Source organism: Lipotes vexillifer, unplaced genomic scaffold, assembly GCF_000442215.2.
Source record: "Lipotes vexillifer unplaced genomic scaffold, Lipotes_vexillifer_v1.1 scaffold24, whole genome shotgun sequence".
NCBI lineage: Eukaryota > Metazoa > Chordata > Mammalia > Artiodactyla > Lipotidae > Lipotes > Lipotes vexillifer.
Window position 1 is genome coordinate 3,059,713 of NW_006782914.1, and position 9,106 is coordinate 3,068,818.

The following is a 9,106-nucleotide window of genomic DNA, read 5'->3' on the forward strand; positions in this document are numbered from 1 at the left end:
GGCATGTGGGATCTTCCCGGACCAGGGCTCGAACCCATGTTCCCTGCATTGGCAAGTGGATTCTTAACCACTGCGCCACCAGGGAAGTCCCTCATCCTTTCTGGATACAAATTTATCTTTGAATGTATAATATTTAAGACTGAAAATTGCTTAATGCTTGTTTGGGAAGACACTGAGTTGTTCCAATACCATTTACATAATTGAGCATGATGAAAACTTGTCTTTGCTTATACACAGTATCATCAACAGGAAACCTTACCCAGCTGAACCTACTGGAGTAAGAATCCATAAAAGCAGACATACACACAGCTGAAACATCCACCTGCTGCTTCAGCTGACAACACGTGGCAAGCCCCATTCATCCACATCTGCTGGGACAACTTTCCTCCAACTCTCCCTCCTCATCTCACAATAATTCACATGCTGCAACCCTTCTGAGGGCCACTTTCACTTGCAAACTTTAGGTCTGTTTCATGATACAGTGCCATGTTTATTGTAATATTTATGTATTTCTTAAACATTTAACATATGTATAACTGTGTTACCACTTTTATTGTATTCCTACCTTTTTTTCTTAATATGTAACTAATGAAGATTTTGAGTATTGTGCCTCAAACCTTGAAACAGAGCAGGACCCTGTGGGGCTCCTTGGTACATATGCTTTCCGTGTCCCCCATTTCCTGTTTGTAGGAAATAGTCTTCATTCAGCCTCCTTGACCTTCCCTGAGTTCCAAAGGGCAGATCAAACAGTCACTTATCAGGGAAGGGAGGGGATGCAGAGACAAGGGAGAAGCAGCCAGGAAACAATAGTGCAGCCTTGGGGCAGGGTATGTTCTTCCTCAAGGAATATGCATAACAAAATACCTTTGAGTTCTTCTGCAGGGAATAAGGCCCCCATCCAGGTGGAGGGTGGTAACTTCATGCTGAGCACAAGATTCCTGGAGCACCGCCCTGTTACCTCACCACCAACCAATCAGAAGAAAGCCACACACCCTGCAGCCCACACCTCAAATTTTGCCTATAAAAACTTTTCCCCCAGAACCATCAAGGAGTTTGGGTTTTTTGAGCATGAGTCTCCCATTCTCCTTGCTTAGCCCTGCAATAAACTTTCTCTGCTCCAAACTCCAGTGTTTCAGTTTGCTTGGCCTCAATGGGCGTGGGGCACACAAACCTGTGTTCAGTAACAACCTCATATTTCCCACCAGCCCTGTGGGATTTATTATGCAATTTTGTATAATACAGTGATTTTTTTCAAATGCATATGACTTATTATAGCAGAACTAACAAGAACACAGGCTCTCATTCCCATCCCCTTTACTCATTCCTATCAACCTCTTGTAGGTAACACTTTCAGTAGGTCCTGGTCTAGATTCTGGTTTATCCTTCCAGTGTTTCCTTTTGAGAAATGAGCAATTAATAATTAGATAGTGGATAGATGGATAGATATTCTTATTTCCTCTTCTGTCTTACCAAAACTCAGTTGCACTGCTCCTTGAATTTTTTTCACTTAACAATGTGTCATGAACATCACTACCTATAAATCATAGAGATTTTTCTCTCCTTTTTTCACAGCTTCACAGAATTCCAATGTGAGATTGTACCACAGTCCATTGAACCAACCTCCTGTTGATGAATATTTGTGCTATTAATCATTTGTTATTCTAATTAATGCTGCAATAAGTAATTTTGTACATATGTCATTTTGTATTTGTGGAGGTAAATCTTCAAGGTAGATGCAGAGAAGTGTGATTTTTGTGATCAAAAATAAAAGTATGTGCAATGTTGATTATTCATTTTGCATCAGTACCAGTAAAATACGGGAGTGCCTGTTTCTTCATAATCTTGCCCTCACTGTGGGTTGACAAGCCATTTTTGTTTGCCAATATTATATATGAGTATATAAGCAACATGTTAATCTACATGTGGATCTTTACATTTTTTTAAATCTACTTTTATGTCTCGTGTGTCGTAAAGTACTCCTTGGGCAGGTTTTGCCACTGTTTAAGCTTATTCCTAAGTATTTTGTCCTTCTGTCATTATTGTAAATGCAATCTACTCATATATTTTATTGGTTATTATTAATGCATATGAAGACTATTGCATTTTGTATGTTAATTTTGTATCTTGCTCCCTTGCTGTATTTTCTTATTGTTTGTTTAAGTTTTAACATTGATCCTGTTGAGTTTTCAGGTACAGTATCAGGTTAATTACAAATTACTCTTCTGTTCCAATTTCCAAACATGAAACAGTTGTCTCTTGTCACTTTGTATTAACCAATATTCTAATACAATGGCAAAGAGTAATAGAGAAAGTAGATATTCCTTTTTTATTCCTGATTTTAGAAGAAGTGCCTTTCTTTTTTTCCCATTGGTTTAGCATTAAGATTGAGGTTGTTTAGCTTTGAGATTGAAGCATATCAAGTAAGAAATTATCCATCAGTTCCTATAAATATGTGTTACTGTCAGAAATAGGGATTGAATTTTGTTGAAGGGTTCTTCTGCAACTGTGAAGATGATCATGTGATTTTTCTCCTTAGATGTCTTAATAGGATGAATTGTATTAATGTAATTCTTAATACTGAATTATTCATATACTCCTGGAATAAACCCTACTTAATTGTGATGTATATTTTTTAAAATATGCTGATGGATTCTCTTTTTTAATTTTATTTGCCAGGCTTCAACCAGAGAAAGAGATGCGTATGCATATATATGTGTGTGTGTGTGTGTGTGTGTGTGTGTGTGTGTGTGTGTGTGTGTGTATCCACATACATACATATATATACCTACGCATACATATGTATGTGTACCTAGATAGAGATGGATGAAAAGATAGATAAATATATAAATAGATATAGAGAGAAAGATTTATTACAAGAAATTGACTCATACAATTATGGGGGTTGGCTAAGCAAGTCCACTGTATAGCACAGCCAGTCAGGAAGAGGAAATCCTAACCAGACTGGGAGGCTGGACCCTCAGGGCCTGAGCTGTGGGGAGCCTCTGAGCCCAGGGAAGGCCTGATCCCTCTTTCACAAAACTTTACTGCTTAGATCAGACCCCTCTGGCAGAATTTTCCTTTTTATTACCTTAAAATCACCTGAGTAGGGATTTAAATGATGCAATTCCTTTCAGATGCAAATTCCTTTCACAGCAACACCTAGACTAGTTGGATTGGATAACTGGTAAAAGTGTTTCACTGTAGCCAATCCTAGCAAGGTTCATATTTTTGTTCTAGGGACAACATTTATACAAATCACTTTCTTTGACGTTCATAGTATTTTTTTTCCTTGATTTGGCTTCTCCTCTCCTTTGACTCCCAACTATTCTCTGCAGAGCCATCAAAGAGGGTATTCTATTCTTTCTCTTGTTTCTCCTTTCAAGTTCTTGTGTTATTTTGCTTTGTCATAGCCATAACATTTGCATACTATATTTCCACCCATACCCCTACATTTGTTTTAATCTTAGATCTGCTATTAAATGTATTCAGTTCTCCTGGGCCAATTTCCCTAATCATTTTGGGGGCTAATGAAGTTTGTCCTTTAATAGATTCCTCACAAATGGTTTATATGTGCAACAATTCTTAAATTTTATTTACCTGTTTGCAATTTACATTGTCTTTCTGTAGTCTTGAACCATCAAAAACAGCTTGGCCAGATTTAAAATCCTTGGCTCCTACTTACTTTCTTTGGATTTCTAGAAAATTTTGCTCCACTGTTGCTTTGCTTTGTATGTTGCTAGTGAGAAGTTTCAGCCAAACAGATACTTTTTTCCCATGAAGAAATCTGATATTTTTTTCTTAGATGCCCAGAGAATATTAACATTTTATCATCAAAAATAGTTAAAAGTTGGGGCTTCCCTGGTGGCGCAGTGGTTGAGAGTCCGCCTGCCAATGCAGGAGACACGGGTTCGTGCCCCGGTCCGGGAGGATCCCACATGCCGCGGAGCGGCTGGGCCCGTGAGCCATGGCCACTGAGCCTGCGCGTCCGGGAGCCTGTGCTCCGCAATGGGAGAGGCCACAACAGTAAGAGTCCCACGTACAGGAAAAAAGAAAAAAAAAAACATCTTCAGAAAACTAGGCTAATGAAGATGGAGTAGGTATATTCTAGAAGACAAAACCAGGGTCAGTTGGTGTAAAGCTCAGTTTAGCACTTACCTTCCTAATTGTCAAGCTACCCATTGAGAGAATGTGTTTCCTTACAATGTGGTGAGCTCCCTTGTCACTAGAGTGTTTCAGTCTAGGCAGCCAGTGGACAAGGATGCTTTCTTCCACTAACAGGCCATGAACATCTCAAAGTATTTTTTTTAATCTATTATTTTGCCATCCAAAAAAATTTCATCTCTATTGAGCATCAGTTATGAGCGAGTCAAATGACTAGTTTGGAAGGGATTTGTACTTTGGTCAGGAAGTTTAAATGACTCAAAATTTCCTTTTATCTCTGCGCCTGTGGTTCTCTGATGGAGGTGTACTAAAATTGTTAGAGAGGAATATATAGCATATGGTAAACAACAGCTTGCAAATGGAAAATGTCTTTGATAATTTAACCTGAACTGCCTTATATTCAATAATGGATTTTCTTTATAACAACAGAACAAAATAGAGTTGGCACAGAGTAGATCACTTTGATACTTTTAATAGTCTCAGTGTGGATTTTATTTATTTAAGAGCCAACAATTCTCAGTAGCATATTTTCCGTGTTCCTGACTGTAACAAAACATTTTCCTCACTGTTCCATTGTAAATATTCCTCTTGCCGGAACTTTTTTTTAATTCTGAGATTTAAACCTGTACCTTTCAATTGTCTGTGACCTTTTGATTTTACTTTCAATGGTTGAAGAATTTGGTTTTATAAATCTCAGAAGCTTGAAAAGTCTTGTCTCTACCCCTCAGCCCATTTTACTTGCCAATAATTATTTTGTAAGTAGGGTTGAAATGAACTCAGCTGGCCTTATGAAATGTTTAAACTTGCAAAAACAACGACATTTTTGTTCAACAGATAGCACTTCACTCAGCCAAAATTGCTTTGGACATTGCCATTACAAATACTGTTCAACTTCAGAAATCATGTTTGTAAATTAGATAAGCCAAAATAAAGGACAATTAGGTTGATATTATATTAGCATACTTAAAAATTATATACCTGTAAATTGTTAGTTTTTTTTTTTTTAAAGTCAGCTTTGTCCACAGAATGTACTATATTCTGACTTTAACTGTAGTTCCTAGAGATAGGTTACAAACATAATTATTAAATGGTTTAAAGACATTGTTTTTAATGCTAGTAGATTACCGGGAGAAAGATTAGTTTTCACATACATTGCTGAAGACAAAATTATTTCCCCCTTGCCAATTTTAAACACTTTGTCAAAAAAAAAAAAAAAAAAGGCAAACCAATTTACTTTTTTAAGCATTTTGATACCCAATATGAGCCTAACATTATGTACTGTTAGAAAAGGATTCTCAGTATTACGAGTTTAGGGTTAGAGAGAAACAAGGTGGCTCTGAATTTGATTTTGCAAATTCCCATGTGTATCCAAGACTGGGTTCACTTACAAGATTGGGTCTCAATGAAAGGTTCTAACATTCTCACAAATGTCTTTATAAACATAAGGGTCTTGTACATTTGACACCTGACATACATTTGGCAGGACCTGGCAATGTCACCAAATCTGTTATTTCAACTAACTGCTAATGAATCCAAAATGTTTTTTTGGCAACGTCATAACCTCTTTTCAGGACATAGGCTGTTTTGCATCCTTGATGTAAGCTGGAATTACGACCTCTACAAATAGAGGTCAGTTTCATTTTTACTATTGGACAGTAGAAGGTGCCTTCTTTTTAACTGAATGAAGTCATAGCAGGTAAGTGGCTGTGATTTCCCACTACCTCAACTCTCTGCTCTCTATCCATTCCACACAAATATTCACTGTCATTTTTGGTCTTTGCAGCTACTCCCATTTCATAAATCAATGCAGCATTACCCTCTCTAGTTCCCTTTTGCCCCTCAAGGGTTGGTGTAGTGTCAGCTATAAGGCATCACATTCAGTATATTTCTAGAATCCTTAGCTCGAGTTCAAAGTTAAGCAACACTGAGGTAGAGACGGTTAGCAGAAAGCAGCTGCTCCATTCAGCAGTTTCTGGGTAACTTTCATACCCCACATGATGTGTTTTTTGCAGCTGTACTGAGACTTGGAGAAATCAGAAGAGGTCTGTTCCCTTTTTAATGTAAAATTCTCTCTGGTGGAGAATTAAATCAAACCTGAATGATTTAGCTTTTTCTTTTCCTGGAAGTGGAGACGTGAAAAAATCCCGATGATAAACACACATCCCATCAACCCCACCATCCATTTACATGAAAAGGTCACAGTCCTGTATAATTGTATCTGCATGGCAAGCTCTGTTCTGGGTTTCCCCAACAGCTCTGCTATGACCAGACCTATCAGGAAAGATTAACAGGACCCTGATATATCAGAATTTCAAAAGCATGACAGGCTGGATTGGGTTTGTGTCCATGTATTTTTGTTGCTACATGAAATCAACATGATATGCTATTCAGTCTTTCTGCCTCCAGCTGCACCAAGATTATCCCCCTTCAGTGTGTTCACTGCGCCTTTCTATAGCAGTTCTGTGATCCAACTCCAGTGATCCTGTGTCTCAGGAAGGTTGCAAGGTCCTCTGAGGCCTGCTGCTTCCTACACACTTGTAAACTGACCGCAGCAGGCGCTCTCGTGGGTCATTCACCACAAGCATTGAGCCCAGGAGTCGGTCTACTGTAGAACCAGCTGCCTAGGAGAAAACTGCTCTTGATCATATGCCCACTCATCCACACCCACTCTCACAGGCCTCTCACCCACCAGGAGAGGCATGGAAGCTGAGACACCATTCCTAAGGGCTCTCCATCTCAAGGTTTCTTTCCCTCAGGGTCTGCGATTCTTAATCCACAGAGTTCTGACCTTTCCTTATCATATCAAGAAAGTTCGCTGAGAGTTCAGTTCAGTCCTGAGGTCCTTGGGAGCACCGGATCCAGAGTCCTGACACTGTAGGCAATCTGGGGTCAGAAAACTGTGTTCAGGAGATTGGCCAAGATGGCCAAGTAGAAAGACCCTGAGCTCACCTCCTCTCACTGGAACATCAAAATCACAACAATCTGCAGAACCACCATTGATGAAAAAGACCAGAACCTGCCAAAAAAGATCTACAAAAAAAGACATAAAGAAGAGACAGGGAGGAGGGGCAAATTCACAATACAGTCAAGTCCCACGCCCCTGGGTGGGAGACCCACAAACTGGAGAATCACATTGCAGAGGTTCCCCCAAAGGAGAGGTTCAAGCCCCTTCTCAAGCTCCCCAGTCCAGGGGTCCTGCACCAGGAAGACAAGCCCACAGAGCATGTAGCTTTGAAGGCCAGCAGGGCTTTCTTCTGGGAGTCACAGAGGCCTGAGAGAAATACAGATTTCACTGTTAAGGGGTACACACAAAATCTCACATGCTCTAGGACCCAGGGCAGAAGCAGTAATTTGAGAGGACCCTGGGTCAGACATACCTGCTGATTTTGGAGAGTCTCCAGGAGAGGCAGGAGGTAACTACAGTTCACCCCGGAAATATGGACACAGGCAGCAGCCATTTTTGGGAGCTCCCTCTACCATGTGGACACTGCTACTTCCAGTGCCATTGGGGAGTCCTCCCTCTAGCTCATTAGTGCTAAGACCTGGTCCCACCCAACAGCCTCTAGGAGCCAGTGCTGAGATGCCTCAAGCCAAGCAACTAACTGGGTAGGGACACGGCCCCACTCATCAGCAGACATGCTGCCCTAAGACCGCCCGAGCCCATAGCCACTTCAGGACGTGGCCCTGCCCACCAGAGGGCCCAGGACCCAGTTCTACCCACCAGTGGGCAGGTACCAGTCCCAGAATGCCCTGGGGCCTAGCCCTGCCCACCACAGAGCCTGCTCTAGCCTCTGGACCAGCCTCACCCACCAAAGAGTAGGCACTAGACTCAAGAAAACCACCATCCCATAGCCCATCAGCAGGCCACACCCTGCCTTGTGACCAGCTGGACCCAGCCCTGTACACTAGCAGGCTCACACAAGCTTTGAGACACCCTGGGCCCCATACCCAACCAAGTCAGGAACTACCTCCCACCACCAGAGATCCAACACCAGCTCTGCGACCTCTGAGTCTTACAACCAGACTCCAGGACCTGGCTTCACCCACCAGTGGGCAGGCAATAGCCCGAGTCTTCTGGACCATGACTCCACCCACCAGTGAGCCAGCATAAGGCCTGGGGCCCCCTGGGGGGTTCGGCAGTCAGCCACCTCATGGCCCAGTCCCGCCAACCAGCGGCCAGCAGCCCCTACAGAAGGCAGGGCCTGGCAAGCAACTGGACCAGGGTCTAACCAAGCCTACCAGATTGCCCACAGAGTCAGCCTACCACAACAGAAGGACCCACACAGTCCTCACAGGGGAGCCTCTAAAGCATATAGCCTGGTAACAAGAGGGGAGTGTGCTGCTGAGACACATATGACCTCTCCAACAAAAGGCCACTTCTTCAAGCTTGGGAAACCTAACCAACCTACCAGACACAAAAATAAAAACAGCAACTTATGCAAAATGAGGCAACAGAGGAACATATTCCAGATGAATAAACAAGAGAAAACCCCAGAAGAACTAAGTGAAATGGAGAGGGCAATCTACCCAATAAAGAGTTCAAAGAACTCAGGAGAAGAATGAATGCATAGAGCGAGAAGTTAGAAGTTTTTAACAGAGTTAGAAAATATAAAGAACAACCATATAAAGGATACAATAACTGAAATGAAAAATACACTAAATGATACAAAGGAATGGTTCAACAAGCTGAAATGATACGAAGGAAAGGGTCAGCAAGTGGAAATCACTGATGCTGAACAGGAGAAAATGAAAAGAAATGAGGACCATTTAAGAGACCTCTGGGACAACATAAGCACACTAATGTTTGCATTTTAGAAGTCCCAGAAGGAGAAGAAAGAAAGAAAGGTGTTGAGAACATGTTTGAAGATACTTCCTTAACCTGGGAAAGGGAACAGATGTCCAAATTCAGGAAGCACACAGAGTCCCATACAGGTTAACACAAAAA